The sequence below is a fragment of the Cydia amplana genome, chromosome 21, assembly GCF_948474715.1.
Source record: "Cydia amplana chromosome 21, ilCydAmpl1.1, whole genome shotgun sequence".
Taxonomy (NCBI): Eukaryota; Metazoa; Arthropoda; class Insecta; order Lepidoptera; family Tortricidae; genus Cydia; species Cydia amplana.
The window spans coordinates 5,362,777-5,381,317 of record NC_086089.1 but is presented as its reverse complement, the minus strand read 5'-3'; the positions used below and the strand labels follow the sequence as shown (position 1 = coordinate 5,381,317).

At 36.4% G+C, this 18,541-nt stretch overlaps 1 protein-coding gene and 1 non-coding gene across 2 annotated transcripts in view; one reads left to right on the top strand and one right to left on the bottom strand.

The window, feature by feature from the left end:
- The window catches only part of LOC134657810 (transcription factor Sox-17-alpha-A), a 143,359-nt gene that overhangs the window by 18,511 nt on the left and 106,307 nt on the right, over positions 1-18,541 (bottom strand). The window lies entirely within an intron of this gene.
- Positions 8,776-8,848, top strand: Trnag-acc (transfer RNA glycine (anticodon ACC)). Its single transcript has one exon. It is a non-coding gene; the product is annotated as a tRNA-Gly (tRNA).

The window sequence follows — 18,541 nt, the reverse complement described above, 5'->3', positions numbered from 1 at the left end:
TGAGCTTATGGAAACTGGTTATTATTTATAACTGAAACTCCAATTTTTTATGTAGGAATTTAATTTAAGTACCATTTCGTACCTTGTCACAGTGACAATATAAAATCGCTAGGGACCTCATACCTACTATTGTCACTGTGACAAGGTACGAAATCGTATTGAGACTTACGTTCCCGGGACAAAAATATGTGATAACTGATAAACATTTATTCTGAAGTGCGTCAAGTGTGTAGATAATTGTGTCCCTTTTGGAACGTATATACGTATATGTACAAGTACATACATACTTATTTAAAACCTTGTTGTACCTCGAAATTACTAATAATACTTAGAAATAATTTTGAAAATACAATATATTATTGTTTAATGTTTTATGTTTAATGTAAATACTTACATATGTTTTGGGTATTTAATTAGCCGAAAACATTTTGAAACGTTGTATATTCTTTTGACATTATATCTTGTACATTTCTTTTATCGAGTAACTAGAAAATATCAAATCCACTATCAACCTAACTGTGATCTATTCGTATCTGGTAAAAATCTAATTGTGTACTAACACATCAATTCAGTGTTAATTTGTGAAGGCTTTGCTTTGACATGAGAGAGTAAGCACTGTCCTTTTTGACAGCGACTGTACCTACTCTCTCATGCATGAATCTAATATTTTAACTGGATAGGGCATGAGTGGTGGGGATAACTGACAGAACGGGATAGTCTTATGTATCTTTCAGTAGGAGTAGCAGCGAAAGCGCTATTATTGTTTGTCCTTGTCACAGTGTCACATTTTTATTATTCCCCACCGTAGATTAGTATGAGGTGGGCAACAAATAAATTCGGCCAATCATAGTGTCGCATTTCCTATGTTTTGTCCCTCACGGAGGCACGCGTATACCACTTCTATAGGATTCTACCTTCTATGCTCTCATGTCAAAAAGTAAAATGGGTTCTTCCACAAATATTTCAACATCTGACAATTTAAAAGGGCGTCAGGTAGTGTTAAGCATCAAAGGTCATTGTCACTTCATTCATCCATCTGTTCCCATACAAGCCGTCCAACGACCCCAAGATTCCACCGTTCCATACAAAATTACAGGGCACCTATCGTCGCCGAAATGACATAATTGTCAAAATAGCGTTGACACGTGACAACACGACGAGAGAGACACACTTAGCAGAAAGGTATTAGTCGGAGCGAGAAGAAAAATAGCGCGTGAGTGTCAATTATAGGCGGGGAAGAGAATTAGAGAGCGCTCGGTTTGAATTTCGAACATTTTGTTTTTAAATCGATAATGCTGCGTGTGGTCGCTCCGAAATTGAATATCAATAGTCTATGGTATTATTTTTTTGTGAATGAACATTCATAATTTTCCTGTAGTAAAGTGTGGGATGGAAGTTCTCGGGCATTCGCGGAAGTTCCGTGAACGGAAAAGTATTACGATTCGGTGTAAACCGATAATTTTGTATAAATATAATTTATTATGATTGTAATACTGACGGCCATATTCGAACTTTAAGATACGTCAAATACTAGAGATTGAAACGATATGGAATGAATATGTCAGTGTCAAACAACTGTCAAAAGTGACGTTTCTTCAAACAAACGCGTCACTTTTGACACTTGTTTGACACTGACATATCCAATCCATATAGTTTCAACCTCTAGTATTTGACGTATCTTAAAGTTCGAATCGAATATGGCCGTGAGTCATGACTCTGTAAACACCGTAGCGGAAATTTAATGCTCGTCATACTTTTGATGTCCTTTTACAGTGTTTTTACCTTGTCCGTAACCTACGTTAACAGAAATAAGTCGCAACCCCTTAGGTCGCATGGTCCGATTGACTAGTCCGATCAATCGGAATACGAATATTTTTTTTTCCTGTTGGCTCGATTGATCGGACTATCAGAACTTCACAAATCCTGTCAGTCCTACTATCGGAGTAATGGGATTTTAAAAGTTCGTCTAGTTCGATCGATCGAACCACGAGGTTGTTTTTTCTTCCTGTTGGATCGATTGATCGGACATAACCGTAGACTTGATATTTTGCTAAGTCCGGATGACACATAAAGGTTATCTAATCTTAACTCATTACTAGATACTGGCATTTGATAAACTTTTCTATATTTTATTTGATGCGATGTCAGTTCATAATGTCAACATCTGATCAATGTCAATTTATTGAACCGGACGGACGGAAGATGGAGGAAATAATAGATCACAACAAAATTGTATTCTTACGCCGTATAGGTGGTTGCGTACTACTGAATAAAGGGCATCAATACCATAAAAATAAAACGTATAAAAAAGGGCCGTCAGTATGGACATGCTGTAATAAAAAAACACAAAAACCATAACCTACCGGTCGGACAAACAGGAAAAATAAAAATTGTGTGATCGGATTAAGAGGATTTTTCAAGCTCTCGTGGCTCGATCGATCGAACTAGACGAACTATTAAAATCCCATTACTCCGATAGTAGGACTGACAGGATTTGAGAAGTTCTTATAGTCCGATCAATCGAGCCAACAGGAAAAAAAAAATTCGTATTCCGATTGATCGGACTAGTCAATCGGACCATGCGACCTAAGGGGTCGCAACGTATTTACTCCACTACATAGTATAAAACAAAGTCGCTTCCCGCTGTCTACCTGTCCCTATGTATGCTTAGATATTTAAAACTACGCAACGGATTTTGATGCGTTTTTTTAATAGATAGAGTGATTCAAGAGGAAGGTTTATGTATAATTTGTTAACCCGTGCGACGTCGAGGCGGGTCGCTAGTTAGTAATAAAAGATAATTCGTATCAAGTCCAAACTGGGAATTAAATCCGAAAAGGCACGGTAGCTCCGAAGATAAGACAAAATAATGCAACTAGCTACCATTTTATTTTGAAGCTCTATTCATTTACAGAAATTGAATCCATGATAGACTAGATACATCAACATCAAGCTTTTTGTCAGATCTAATATGTAATTTATGAGGGTTATGAAGGTTGGGGGAACCCAAGTTATGAGGGTTCAAAAAAACGACGAAGTGCTTCGAGACTATACCTACCTTGTAGTAGTTGTAGTGCCCTTGCGCTTCGCTTCGCTCATCTTGGCGGAAACACTACCGTGCCCCCAGATCTGGATCACTCTTGATAGGATTATGATTATCGGACATTTATATGTGGTCTTCGTATCTCGCCAAGTTCGTTATTTCCCGCTCTTGGTATTGTCATAATAATCGAACGCGGAACATTACGATTGAATGCACTTAATACAAGACCTAAAAAATAAACTCATAGCTCGCAAACGCTTAAATCACAATCGCATATTAACGTATTTATTGCTTGAATATCGTCCACATATCGCACATTCAACAAAGACATATAACAGATAGAACCCTTAAGTTCATGTGACATTATTCAACTAAGTCATAAACGTGCTCTCACCGCCTTCCTAATTATACCCCTCACTTTTGGCGCGAGGTGGGTGTTCGACAAACTTAAACAACCAACCGGGAAACCCCAGAACTAATATCTCTTAGTACTATATTCGCACTAATAATTGATCGCAGCGACTCTCCCGACTGCAAATGTATCTTGGTTTTTCGGCATGAAATTATGAGTTGAGAATGCGTGACATTTTCTTTTTTCAAAACCTCTTTGGATTACGGTCATTGTGGTTATTGAGCGGGCAATGTAAACTGATTTTGCGATATGGGTTTTTGGTTTTTAATTTCTTATTCAGCGTGTTTTTGGGATAATAGCTTTATTAGGCCCTTTGTTAGTACCGTGGGCCAATGATAGCTCATTTCATGTGATTAGGGTCGAATTCTGAATTTGAGTATTAATTTAGGTTTATTCAGAAGATACGGCATAACAAGAAATTCCCTAGTATAACTCTAAAACCAAAGGGCCCTTAATATTACCTATATTGATATCTATCTATCTATCTAATACCTTTAAACGAGCAATTCTTGTTTATTCTTGTTTATATATATATATATTTCGGGGATCTCGGAAACGGCTCTAACGATTTCGATGAAATTTGGTATATGGGGGTTTTCGGGGGCGAAATCGATCTAGCTAGGTCTTATCTCTGGGAAAACGCGCATTTTTAAGTTTTTATATGTTTTCCGAGCAAAGCTCGATTTCCCAGATATTAGATACTTCTGAGACTAACAGACCATTTAGAACGTACGAATCGTACACTGATATCAGAACAGAATATGACATTTAGTTACATAAAGTTTACAATCAAGCTTCAGAGAAAGCGATCACATATTATATTATGCTTAAGTGAAATTGTCACAATTTATAACCAGTGAATAAACGTGGACCAACTTTTTGGGGACACTAAGGGCCACCCCACATATAGCGTCTTTCGAGCGTCGGCGTCTACAACTCTATGGCCGTGCTCGACGCAACGTCGACGCAACTGCGCAGCGGCGTCATTTTCCATAGCGCTGAGTGGCGCTGACCAGACGCCGACGCTCGAAAGACGCTAGATGTGGGGTGGCCCTAATCCATTATGATAAAGGGCTTATTCAATTCAATTTCAATTTATTTCAGAATTTTGACATTTCAGAGCTTATTGCTGCCTCAAATACGCGTGTTGAGTAAATTTATTTTACATACAATCAGGTTTTTAATAGGTGGAACGTATAACGTAACCATGGCAACGCGTGACAAGAAAAAGTTAATTCCCCCTACAAGCCATTATGCAAGCGCTCGGTGAAATAATAATATATCATAAAAAGATGATACATTTATCAAAATATTTAAATAACAGGGATAACTGGACAATATTTACGATGTTTAAATAAAGCGGAACGGCGACATCGTGAATACGCGATAATTTTATTTATCGCTTTATAATGAGCTGTTTACACGAGTCGCGTGATAAAGGACGGGTTTATGCGACAGTGCGAAAAAAGGCATTATGCAATAAATATTTAAATAACTATGTGTAATGAAATAATGTGAATATTTGAAAGTATTTATGATGAGTGACTAGTACAAGTTGATTATAGGAAAATTGATGTTACGGATAAAAGATCTGATGAAGTAGAAATTGCTTGAAAGATATTGTAGTAATTTAATTAAAGCTATATATTATTTTGAGTCTTAGAATCTATTTATTTTAGTTACAATGTGTGTAAGAATCAAAATCCTTTCAGTAAAATGTGAGTACTTAATATAATATAATATGATATTAACAGTATATTATTTCCTTATGCGCCCACAATGATAGGGACAACATGATAGTATTGACAGTGTTTGTTATGTTCCCCGTCACATAATTCAATTCAATTTAATTCAATTCATTTATTTAATAATGTTATATAACATTTTATAAGCCAGTGTGGGACCACCATTAGATCTTTTTATTACATTCCAATTAATTGAACTATTTTTCACAGATTAAATTTTCACTCGAGAAAGAAAGTCACGCTAATAATGTAGGAAAAATTCCAGAGAACCATTTCAAAACTTTTTACCCTGAAAAGTTACAACTCGCCTCATTTTTTTACATTTACGCTTTTTATTGCAAGATAATGACGCGCGGCACAAAAAAACATGTAATCGATTCATCGAATCACCACAATTAGCATCGATTATTCGATTAAAAACACGGAAGCTGCTCGCAATTATCGAGAAAAAAAAAACTAGATTATGATGTATCAGTTAATAGGTGCTTTCGTCATAAATATGTAGTCGGGTATGGGAAAATGCGCGGGGTCAGCTTTCTTTTCTATTATGCTCTCGCGCATGCAATGTATTTTCATGGCTTCCTTATTGGCCGGGTGCATGTATGGTTTTTTTATTGAGACGATGACCTTATGGTTTGGATATTTAAGCTTTAGCAAATAAACACGTGGGTTAAAAAAAAATTATTTTGAGTTTATGCGACTTACCCGATGACATCATAATATAAACTTCTTTCCTTATAACTAGGTATGTTAAAACCTACTTCAATTATTCAAATCGTTAACTATTAATATAATGACCACAGAAAGGACGCCGGTTTTCCCGAACGCGTTTGATCCGAAGTATGAGAATCAATCTCGAGTAAGTAAATAAGACTAAATAAAAGTTAGACCTCAATAGCTGGTAGATATTATACTAGCCATACTAGGTATTCTTAAAGCTTCTTTTCAACTAATGCCATTTCTTGGGATTAGGTTGCCAAGCGGGCACCAGGCTCTCCAAGTACCTAACCCTAGATAGATGATGATATAAAGTCACATTAAACAATAACTTACCAGATTTTCTTTGAGGACATTCCTGTGCATTGTTAAAACCCCACCATTAACTACATTGTTTCATCAACTAGGGCCCTTTAACTAAGGCTTACACAAAAGGGGCGGGGCTTCCTTCAACTATGCCCTTCCAAGGGGCCAATTAATTAAAGGCCTCTTAAGGAGCAATGGTGTTTTGTATTTGTGCAGTCTTGTGGCTTCTGGTCTGATGTTTTAGACAACTCTGACAACTATTCAGACTTTGGTAGGCAAAAAGCCAAAACAAAAGAGTCGTCTATTAGTTATTACCTTATTACTTATTCTGTGGAATGGAATTAGAATAACTGCAAAAATCTGACTAGAGCTCAAAAACCGGCCAAGTGCGAGTCGGACTCGCGCACGGAGGGTTCCGCACCATCAACAAAAAATAGAGCAAAACAAGCAAAAAAAAAACAAGCAAAAAAACGGTCACCCATCCAAGTACTGACCCCGCCCGACGTTGCTTAACTTCGGTCAAAAATCACGTTTGTTGTATGGGAGCCCCACTTAAATCTTTATTTTATTCTGTTTTTAGTATTTGTTGTTATAGCGGCAACAGAAATACATCATCTGTGAAAATTTCAACTGTCTAGCTATCACGGTTCGTGAGATACAGCCTGGTGACAGACGGACGGACGGACGGACGGACGGACGGACAGCGGAGTCTTAGTAATAGGGTCCCGTTTTTACCCTTTGGATACGGAACCCTAAAAATGACCACGCGTATTGCGCCGCGACCGACTCAGCTGTACTGCGCGTAGTTTGGCAGTGTCCTTTTCATGTATTGTAATGTCGCGCATGACTTTAGACATCTAGAATTTTATTTTATCCAATCAAAACTTTTAGTGACCAATCCAAATAGAATAAAAGCAAACTGTATGACTCAAAATACAAGAACAAATGCATAAATGAAGTGCGCTTCTCAAATTTTAGATTTAACGCCTTTGTAGGGCTAAGATGGCCGACTCTTCATCATTTGTCACCATGGCAGTCACATTCTAACAAATATGTAAGTGCGAAAGTGACGCATAGCATGACAGGTGATAAAAATGCGACCATGATAGCTGGTCTGGACTAGATGACATAAGGTAAACATACTAGTGCTCGACATGCTAATGCCCAATAGATGGCACCCTGCTGTCACCTCTATTGACAATGACTTAAGTTTCAAGATGACATGTACTGGTACCGCGTCGAGCACCAGTACGTTTACCTTAGACAATAATTGCAGCTTACTGCTGAACTGCTGATTACCAAATAAGACGTAAGCGCCATAATATCCCATACAATTAACTCTTTAATACAAATCGTACAACAATTAGGTAGCCAGAACTGACCAAGTGGTGTAAGAGACATTCTCCATATAATTTAAGCCCTTTAGTCGTAACAATTAGTTGCGCGCGCGCCGTGACGCGTGAACTCCCTGCGACCCACGGGTTCACACGCACGACTAATGACCAGCTAACGGGCTGGATAGTCCACGGATAAGATGCTTGGAGAATATGTGATGGAACTGGACTAATCCCAGTCTAGATTGCCCTCTGGGTAAGATGATATGGTACTTACACTTAGTGTCTGTGCCAATGTTACAAAAAAAAAATGTCGTCAATTTTTGGTAATAGGCACAGAAATTGTCTCTCAGGACCAACAGCTTCGCAGGCAGAGCCACAAATGTACCAACTAGGATAAAAAGACCATAAAAGATGAATTAGAAATAAACTGAAAGATGCTAGAAGAAAATAACTTTTGATTAAAAGATTGGAATGTGTTAACGACAAAGAATTAAACGAAAGAGTGAAAGACCACAGGCCATACAGAAATATGGACTAAACGGGCTTTAGAAGTTATCTCAACTAACTCAAGAAACTGTTACTTTGTAAACTGAAATAGATGTCATATAGGAATGAAAAAGTCCCCAGTGCCCAGGGTTCAAGTCCAACCAGCGTCTTCTGCATTCGCGGCAGATGCCTAGACTACCTGGGCCATGGCAGCATGCAGTCGAATTTTCACAAGTAGGCAATCTCTAAAGGGCTTTCGGCATCCTCTGCCCAATGGCCAGCTAGTGAATTGGCTGAACAAGCAACAGTTTGTTTTAAGCTCAGTTTTAACAAAAAATTGTCCCAAAAAGCCCAAATTCAATCAAAAATCCGCACGCCGTCCCCAACCCATCAGACCGTTAAATAGAGTCCAATATCCTGTTGGCAATTAGAAAAAACTCCGTACGGGGCTATGGAGCATTTCTTTGGGGTCATAGCACCTAACAGGAAGCTAAGTCACGGGTCGGCGCGCGCGTCTTACGAAAACTGCGCCGGAGTTCGTGTTGGCGGTTCCGTAGTTTAATAAGTGATGTTGATATTTTCTGTACTGTGGAGATAGTTTCTCAATTTAAATTTTTAACAAGCAGAAACGTCTGCGATTGATGCTATTAAGCTTAGAATAAATGGCAAGCTTAGCATATGGGGTCCTCTTGACCCATATGGTGGAAAGGTTTGCTCGCTATGGATGAAGTCTTGGTGGCTCAGATGGCAGAGCGCTGGAGTACCGATCCAGAGGCCGTGAGTTCAAGTCTCACCCAAGACAGTAATTTTTCCACTTTTAAATTTATTCTAAGCTTAATAGTTTCTCAAGCTTTTATTTTTTAACTTGCAATGTTTGGTTATTGTTAATTGTTAGGATTGGTTGTTTTATCACAGAGTGCCTATGGCCACATCAGATCAGCTCGATAGTACCATAATATTACTTTGTCGCCTAAGTTTCAGCTCAATTGAATAATGGGAAGTCTAGTTTAGCTTGCCAGATTTGATCCGAACGGCCGAACATACATAGGTAATATGTATTTTGGTTTGGGTTTGTTAGAATTGTCTCGATGAGTATTAATTACCTGTTGGTAGTACAGTTGGGTAGCGATGAAAGATTAAATAAAAAATGTTTCTTTTTGACAAAAAACCTTTCGTCGTTTTAGGCCCAAGGAACCCCAAAAATAATGATTTTCTAGGTATAACACATAGGCGGTCAGTCGTATCGCCGCGCAGTGCGTGCCAAGAATACGACGAGAAACGAAACACGGGTTCGATTCCCGAAAACAGATTACGTCATTTGATAAGCGGTAAGCCTTTTTGGAGGTCAAATGTTGCTAATTTTGCAAGTTGTCAGAGTGTATAAAAGAAATCACAATCTGTTTCTTATGTTGATATTGTCACCCCAAATTAGTACTAACCTCGTAAGACCCACCATATAAAGGTTACAAAATTTTAATTTGAACCTTATTCTATATGTAAATTAGAAAGAATTTAGTTTGTTTTAAAAAGCAATGAAACAAATGAAATGCTACTTTATTTGGTTCTTGAAAGGTTCAAATTAGATTGCGAGAATATGTACATTGTAATGTACATTTTAGTCTCAGGAGGCTAAGTATTACCTACTGACAGATAAGTTTTATGTAAAAGTATATCATGTCATATCCTCTATTCGCCCAGAGGCCTAAAAAAGGTCTCCCGTTCTATTTTGAATCTTATTTCGACGAATTAAAATTGAATTTGTTTTAGTATGTTTTGATTTGTGGCTGCTAGAGGATACAAGTCCTTAAAAAACATACAAAATAAATATAAGACTAGTCATATGGCGACTGAAGCACCTCTTAGTTTAACTTTAATATTATATTATATTATATTATAGCAATTTTAATTTTATTTGGACCTTTGTCTCAAATAAAGTGATTTTATTTGTTTATTTTATTTAAAAGTCCTTTGAGTAAAGAACACACTCGTTTAGCACCGAAATTTGTGTAATTGTGTTATTATATAAGCACAGTCACGGTTACTGATTCGTTTGATAACAAAGGGTGCCGTAATATTTCAAGTTTACAATCATTTCCATTTTCAATAGATTTTAGATATTGACGACTATACTCTATCAGAAATGACGAGATATCATCAAAATGTTGAAGTCTAGAAAAGGTCTTAGAATAATATAACTTGTATACTCGAAGGTACAGTCACGAGCTTTAATTTGGGACCCACCTAAGGTTGAATATAGTGTAGCAAACTGACGCTATTTAGAGCTAATATTTTAACGCAGTGTCATAATTCATTGACATAATGTTTACCATCGACATTTACTTACGTTTACGTTTCTAGGGGCAACCACTCAATTACGTCAATTTGTGAAATAATATTTTTGAAAATGTCACTTTCAACAGATTATAAAACCGGAGTGATAACTTTTTGCAAAGAGGTTATCATTTCAAGGGTCGAATCGCTATGACTTTTAAATGTCTTAATTTGACATTTCAACACCATCGAACTGAAGTTTCAACCTTATCGCATTACGAATGTTCTAACAACATTTAATGGAAATGGGTCCCAAATTAAAGCTCGTGACTGTACCTATCTTTATCTTATAACACATATTATTATAAGTAAGAATCTAGATTGTGTATAACAATGTCAAACGATTAAATGAAAATTCAAGCCTATTAAACCCATTCCCCATAATAAACATCTTAGGCTCTTAGGTATTCAATTTGGTTGTATGTATTCAGCCTGAACCAAAATTCCCTGAATACAAAATTCCCCGTACCTAGTCGATTTCCAATGGCATATAATTATATCTGCTTTTTCATTTCACTTATGACTACAAACAAGTCCATCAAAAACACCGAAGCTGTTTAATATTAGAATACCCATATTTAATTAACTCCAGCTATAACCTCTCTTCTTTACACCTCTGTAATATTTCCGCATCATTGCTACAGATTTATGGCTATTTTAAGCAAAGTCAATCTTCGGTACAGTTAGGTGGTCATGGGAAGCGCGCTTGCGTACTGCTTCTTTCTGCATTACTACGAATAATTGCTCAGGCGCATGTATGTAGCCATGTTTGGCGCACAGTCATGCGTGTAAATCTTTGTATTGATTTCTTGGGTCACCAGTTTTTTCATGATATTGGTGCGACCAAGATAACTTTTCGTTAACCATAGGTATGTAGTTTTCGGCAGAGGTTTTTGATTCGGCAAAAAACCATGTTTCCGCCGAAGCGAAGGTCCGCTCCTTTCGGCCGCGCCGAAACAAGGGGCCCACTGATTAACAGTCCGCCGGACGATATCGGCCTGCCAGTTAGAACAAAAAGTTGACAGTTCCGAACAACTGACAGGCCGCTACCGTCCGGCGGACTGGTAATCAGTGGGCCCCTTTACAACATTGTACTTTCGGATCGGATATTGTGCGTTCGGGTAGTTTTCTATATGGATATGTGAATTCTAATTAGTATTTCTTGAAATACACACACTTGGTCGATCTTTTATACCATAAGTGCAAATGAAGGGTCCACGGAAAGAACATGTCTAGTCAAATTTTTTGGAAAATGAGATTTTTATCTCAAAATGAAGAGCTCTTAATGAACTATTAGTTATATCTTTTGCTACCACTGTATAATAAACGTAACACAACTTTATTTTTAGTTAAATAATACCAGGTCACGGAATTACCATACGTTTTGACATTGTACCAAATTTTAAAATCGCGATTACTCAAAATGTCACTAGTGTGACTAGACATGTTCTTTCCGTGGACCCTTCAAATTATAGATAGATGTTTAATTATTCATATTATCTAAAAAGACAGACCACCGACATTAATTTCAACGATTTTAACACGTCTGTAAAGTTTCGGTTTCGACAATAAAACGCTGAGCTTTTACAGGCCATCAATATCATCTTATGTGGCTGTAATTTCGAATCATTTATAAATTCCAATATTTCTTCATCAGCTGCTCAACTAAGTAGGAAAAGCGCGTAAAAAACTAGTGCAATATGCATGAGAATTCACTCCCATGACCAGCTAACTGTATGCCGTGATTGAGTTTCATATTTATAATGGTTTTAGCATTAATTGCTTCAGGTCAGCGCTCGCGCACTCTATTTGCACATATTTAAAAAGAAGTAAGCGCCTTGGAAAAGTGAAGATTTTAGATCTTTTTGAAATGGTTCAAACTTTTTGCGTAGAGTTGAAATGGTGTATGTGGATAGGAAAGGCGATTTTTATAAGACTTTTTGGAGTGAAGGTGGTGGATATATGCTTGTTCTGACTTGCTTGAACTGGCAGAGTTCATTATAAGGTGCGTTTTTTAGTGTTTTAGAAACGTAATAGATACTAGGGTATTAAATCTAGGATGTGATTGGCATCCATTTGGCAGAATATTTCCTTGATACGGGTTCATTTCAAAAGGCGTCTGTAAGTAAGTAGTTGTAAATTTTAGTATTTTTATAGTTGTTAATTATACAAACAAGAATTATAAGGTTATAAATTTAGAAAGATTCCTTGCACATAATAATTTACTCTAATTAACCTAAAATATATTTTCTCAAAAACTCGGCTAAGTACATAAAACAAAATTATCCTTCCCCCGTCAGTAGAAAAGACAACGAATAAAATCAGTTTTGTTAAACTACACATTGAAACTAGGACCAATTTTCCACAATGTATATATGAACGATTATTTTATATAATGCACAAATAGTCGATGAAGCTGTTTAAGGCATGCTTTAATAAGTTCAAATTCCTTTAAAAAGCGGTCTTTCCCAAACGTCTCAAACCATTACGCGCATAACTGCCCTTAACTCATAAAACATCTGGTGCATTACTATCCACAAGTTTTTATTCAAATTCTACACATTTCTTGCTATAATTAGTACATGTAGCTGGTCATTTAACGCTACTATGGAAGGGGCTAGTCAGTCATTTCTGTATAACAATGCAATTTAATCTTTACTCCATTAAACTAAAGTTTAAATTGTATTGAAGACACGGTGCGATATGGGCTTGACTGATCTGTTCAATACTCAATGTAAAACTAACTTTATTTCTAGGTGATTATGATAGATTTTCGAATGGGTGCTTCATAAATGGGCAGTCTTATGGAAATGAAAAGGTGGTTATGGTCAGTTTAATTAATTGATGCAATTAAAAAAAGTGTGAACCACTTGTTGATGGTAGGATCTGTTTGTTTTTCTAATTTGTTATGATAGCAGATAGATATCATAATGTTTAATGTTAGTACAAGTGGTTGGTAGTTTATAGTTGGTTAGATAAACTAGAGTGAAGTCATCTCGACTTGGTAAAATGGTAAAACTGGCTTGACTAAACTAACTGTAAAAGTAGTTTTGAGAAAGATTTAGCAGGCTGGCAGGCATGCAGTAGAAAAACCGACTAGGTTAGTAGACTTCGCAGCTGACTTTTCGTATGCCCAATGTCAGTCTCACAACTGACAACATAATACATATAATGACACCTCATACAGTGCGTCCAGCGAAAGATTTCCGATTTCAAATTCAAATTATTTCGAACACGAAGTGTGAGGGAGACGAAGACTCTACGTCCTCTTTTAATTTTTATAATTATGGATTGATTAGTGACAAATGACAATGAATTGGACAGCAGAACAGCGTGAATATGTATTACTAGCGACCCGCCCGGCTCCGCACGGGTTAACAAATTATACATTAACCTTCCTCTTGAATCACTATCTATTAAAAAAAACCGCCTCAAAATCCGTTGCGTAGTTTTAAACATCTAAGCATACATAGGGACAGACAGACAACGGGAAGCGACTTTGTTTTATACTATGTACCTAGTGATAGTGACAATGGCTAAACTTTGCATTCATTTAGGAATATGCGGATTAGAGAGAGATTCGATTTATAAAATGTTATTGTTATTTTGACGACCGGTCTGGCCTAGTGGGTAGTGACCCTGCCTGCTAAGCCGATGGTCCTGGGTTCGAATCCCGGTAAGGGCACTTATTTGTGTGATAAACACTAATATTTGTTCCGGAGTCATGGATGTTTTCTATGTATATAAGTATGTATTTATCTATATAAGTATGTATATCGTCGCCTAGCACCCATAGTACAAGCTTTGCTTAGTTTGGGGCTAGGTTGATCTGTGTAAGATGTCCCCCAATATTTATTTATTTATTTATTTATTTATTGTCGTTAAATAGGTATGTATATGTTACGATTCATAATAAGTGCTTGTTGCTACATGAATAAAGTATATTTTAACTTTGACTTTAAAGAGGCATTCATTTTTTTTTCATAAACAATTTATATGATTAATTTTTTTTATCAACATTGACATAGTAAATCTATCGTTGGATACCCTGTACCTACATTGTAATCCATCAAACGGTATGGCTGTAGGCCGCATACATATGTAGATGCATACAAAAATTTAATCTTCCTTCGGCAGTCGGGTAAAAGTACATAGGTGTATATTATTCTTTTAATAATAAACTAGGTCAGCGGTTCTCAATCTTTTGTTTTTGACGGAACCCTTTTAGAAAGCGAAATACTTGATGGAACCCTACAATAAGGTGGCGGCATAGTAAAATTTTTCGAGGCGACTAAAGCATAGTGTTCTAAATTCTTGCGGAACCCCTGCGGGGGTGTCGCAGAACCCTAGGGTTCCGCGGAACACACTTAGAGTATGGCTGAACTAGGTGTATATTATGGTTTTAGTGTTTCAGAAAACCGACCAATTCTTCCAGCGCCATCTAAAAACAAATTCGAGCACTAATCTCATTAACCAGATGATAAGGTGTTACTGGGTCCCCGCGTGGGACCCATTGTGCCAACTTTCTCGGTGTCTCCGCTCGCTTAATTATTTATAAGCGAGAGCTTTAGCTAATGTTGCTTTTTAATTGCTATTTACAGTTGTGACACGGTTCTTTTGGGTGGGGACGGAATTTTAAATATTTGGTTCGTAATTGAGTACATTAGGTATTGAATTCGAAAACAATTTCGAAACAAAGGTGTGCCAAACTAAAAAAAAGTTTTTTAGATATCTTTCTGCATTAATTTTGGAAAAAGCAAAATTAGTGTGAACCGGAAGTCGACGTCACTTACACAATCAAGAGTGACCTTAGTATGTAAATCTCAAGCGTGAACGCACTAAAAACTAGGCATATCATCGATTATACTAAATATGTAGATACATATACATACAGTATAATAATATTAAATTAATAATAACGCATGCAATTAGAATTCTCAATTAGTACCTACATATTTATTAAGATTGTTTTTTCTTTATAATTTTCTTTGAATCAGTATAACGAGTTAGAATAGTAGGTACCAAGAGATAGATAAAGGGGCCCACTGATTATCAGTCCGCCGGACGATATCGGCCTGTCAGTTGTTCGGAACTGTCAACTTTTTGTTCTAACTGACAGGCCGATATCGTCCGGCGGACTGGTAATCAGTGGGCTCCTTAACAATTGAATGTAAATTTATAAACGGGAATCAACCCTACAATAAATAAATTGTACCTTATTGTTAAAACATACCTAAAGTAAAAAAAGCGGCCAAGTGCGAGTCGGACTCGCCCATGAAGGGTTCCGTATTTAGGCGATTTATGACGTATTAAAAAAAAAACTACTTACTAGATCTCGTTCAAACCAATTTTCGGTGGAAGTTTACACGGTAATGTACATCATATATTTTTTTTAGTTTTATCATTCTGTTATTTTAGAAGTTACAGGGGGGGGACACACACATTTTACCACTTTGGAAGTGTCTCTCGCGCAAACTATTCAGTTTAGAAAAAAATGATATTAGAAACCTCAATATCATTTTTGAAGACCTATCCATAGATACCCCACACGTATAGGTTTGATGAAAAAAAAAAATTTGAGTTTCAGTTCTAAGTATAGGGAACCCCAAAAATTTATTGTTTTTTTCTATTTTTGTGTGAAAATCACAGAATACATCTACTTACCAAGTTTCAACAGTATAGTTCTTATAGTTTCGGAGAAAAGTGACTGTGACATACACGGAGAGACGGACAGACAGACAGACAGACAGACAGACAGACAAACAGACATGACGAATCTATAAGGGTTCCGTTTTTTGCCATTTGGCTACGGAACCCTAAAAAAAGGATATTTAGTGTGGGTTGGTTCTCGTTTGCAGAACAACGTCCTTATTGTACCTACAGGCAAAATAAATACATTCACGAAAACGATAGGTACTTTTCACAGCACGGTGTCCGTATACGGCCTCATTATACAAGCATAAATAATTAACTGAGACTTGTAAACATTCCATGATAGCGAAAAATCCCAACTCTATCCTCATTAAAATTCAGGCGGAAGTAGTAATTTACTGGCTATCTCAGCAATTTAGTATCTTGGGTGTATTTTGATAGAAAACCGAGCTTTAGTCTCACATGAACCAGTAAGTATAAGTCTATACTTTATCATGCACGTCTGCAAAAGATACTAAAGTTTTTTAAATAAAGGAAAAATTTGCAGTATAGGTAAATCTGCTCTTTAATTTGGTGGTTTCTTATTTTAGACATTTTGTTTCTCAGGCTATAAAATTTTAATAAAAAAAAAGTTTGGATGTCTCGATCACGACGGTCACTCAGCGTCATAGGACCAACTATTTACAATTCCATACCCTCAGATATAAGTACTTAACTTAAATAGTGACCAAGTATTTGATTTGATATGTTTTCTGAAAGAGCTACGAATTTGTATGATTCCATGTACATATGTATATTTTCTAAATCAAATTTCTATTACACCTTATGTGTATAATTGCATGAATTCTATAGTAATTTAAATTGTATTTTTTCCCTTATTTTCTCGTAATGCATGTTAATTATAAGATGTAATTATTTTTGAAAAGATGTGTCCCGCCGAGTTTGTTGCCGGTCCCATATTGGGATACCCTCCTCCAATTGAGGGGGGATTTAAATCTTCTCGGGGCAGAGGTGTAGGGTTGGAGCCGGTCTACCTAGCTTTATTTGACGTTCATAAGCGCATTGTAATTATGCCTACTTGAATAAACTATCTTTTATCTTATCTTATCTTATCTTAGTATTTAAAGCTAAACTTAAACTGCTGCTTATAGAAAAAGCATGCTATAAGCATTGACGAATTTATAAATACTCGATGAAGTCGTTGACTACTGCATCATAATTAAAATTGTATTACCTAATGTTTACAAGATTAAACGTAAATATAATGTTTTTTGTTTAAAAAAAATGTTATGTAATAATTAATTTAATTTAATTAAAGAACATATTACGTATGTACCGACCAACATTTTGTGTAAATATGTATAAAATGTGACCTGTAAAATCTGCTTTTACCAATAAAGATCTGTATTCTGTATTCTGATCAAGCATAGTAAGTTTTTGAGGTCACGTTACCCCGGTTCGTGCGAGATCTCGCCTCGCTTGCGCCTACGCAACAAATATGTGCTCACCCCCAGTACTGGTGCGATGGTGCGTTCAGTCACGGGTGGCTGCTCATACAACTGGAGCAAAGGTGAAAGAACATTCCATATACCACCAGTACATGCCAAAAAGAACCTTAGAAACGAGCGTTAACGACTGTTACAACCGCAAATGCGATGTGGTGAATGATAGCTAAGCTTGATGCGGTCAAAATGAAGAAATCACAACCTTGTTATAAAGCATTAAAGGTGTCTTCAATCGCATTCGGTGCAAAGGTGAAAGACAGCTCGCATTCTCATAACGTAGATAAGTAGAACACTGTTTAGTCCAGTGTAATCGTGACTTTGATATCTTACAAACTGAGTTATTACGGAGTCCATTTAATACTGGTTTTTCTTAGCGTTCGACTCCTGCGTTTGGTTCAAATAATGCAGCAAAGACACGGTTTAATTGTAGAAAAATAAACCTTAATCCAATGTAGCAACGACCACAGCTGATGAGGTACAAAGGTGAAAGAAAAATTGCAACGGTATCAATACGTCTGAGACGTTGGAAAATAGTCTATAAGTGATGGTGATAAGGTAGTGGTGTAAAGAGAAACTCAGAGTAGACAGTTTTTTGCTGGAACGCACTTGAAAGTAGTCTAAAATGTATCAATTATCATCGCGACATCACATACTTGTGATATACAGTGATTAAATTTCTCTAAAAAACTTGTATTATTACATCTGATCTCAATAAAATATTATGTTGAAAATGGTAATTCCAGAAATATTACTTTAACACCATTTGTATGTAAATTCTGTGTAAATGGGACCAACTGCACATAATTCTTGTACATAATTTATGTTTATTTTAAGGCCACGAATTCTCTTGCTTATGCACTCTTATTAATAAATTTTAAATATTATTGAACCTAAAATATTACTGTTAAAAGTTACACAGTACTTAGATATGTAAACTAATACCAAAAGTTATACAATTCCATATCTGAAACACTTCTACACTTCACACAATACATATTCACCACTAG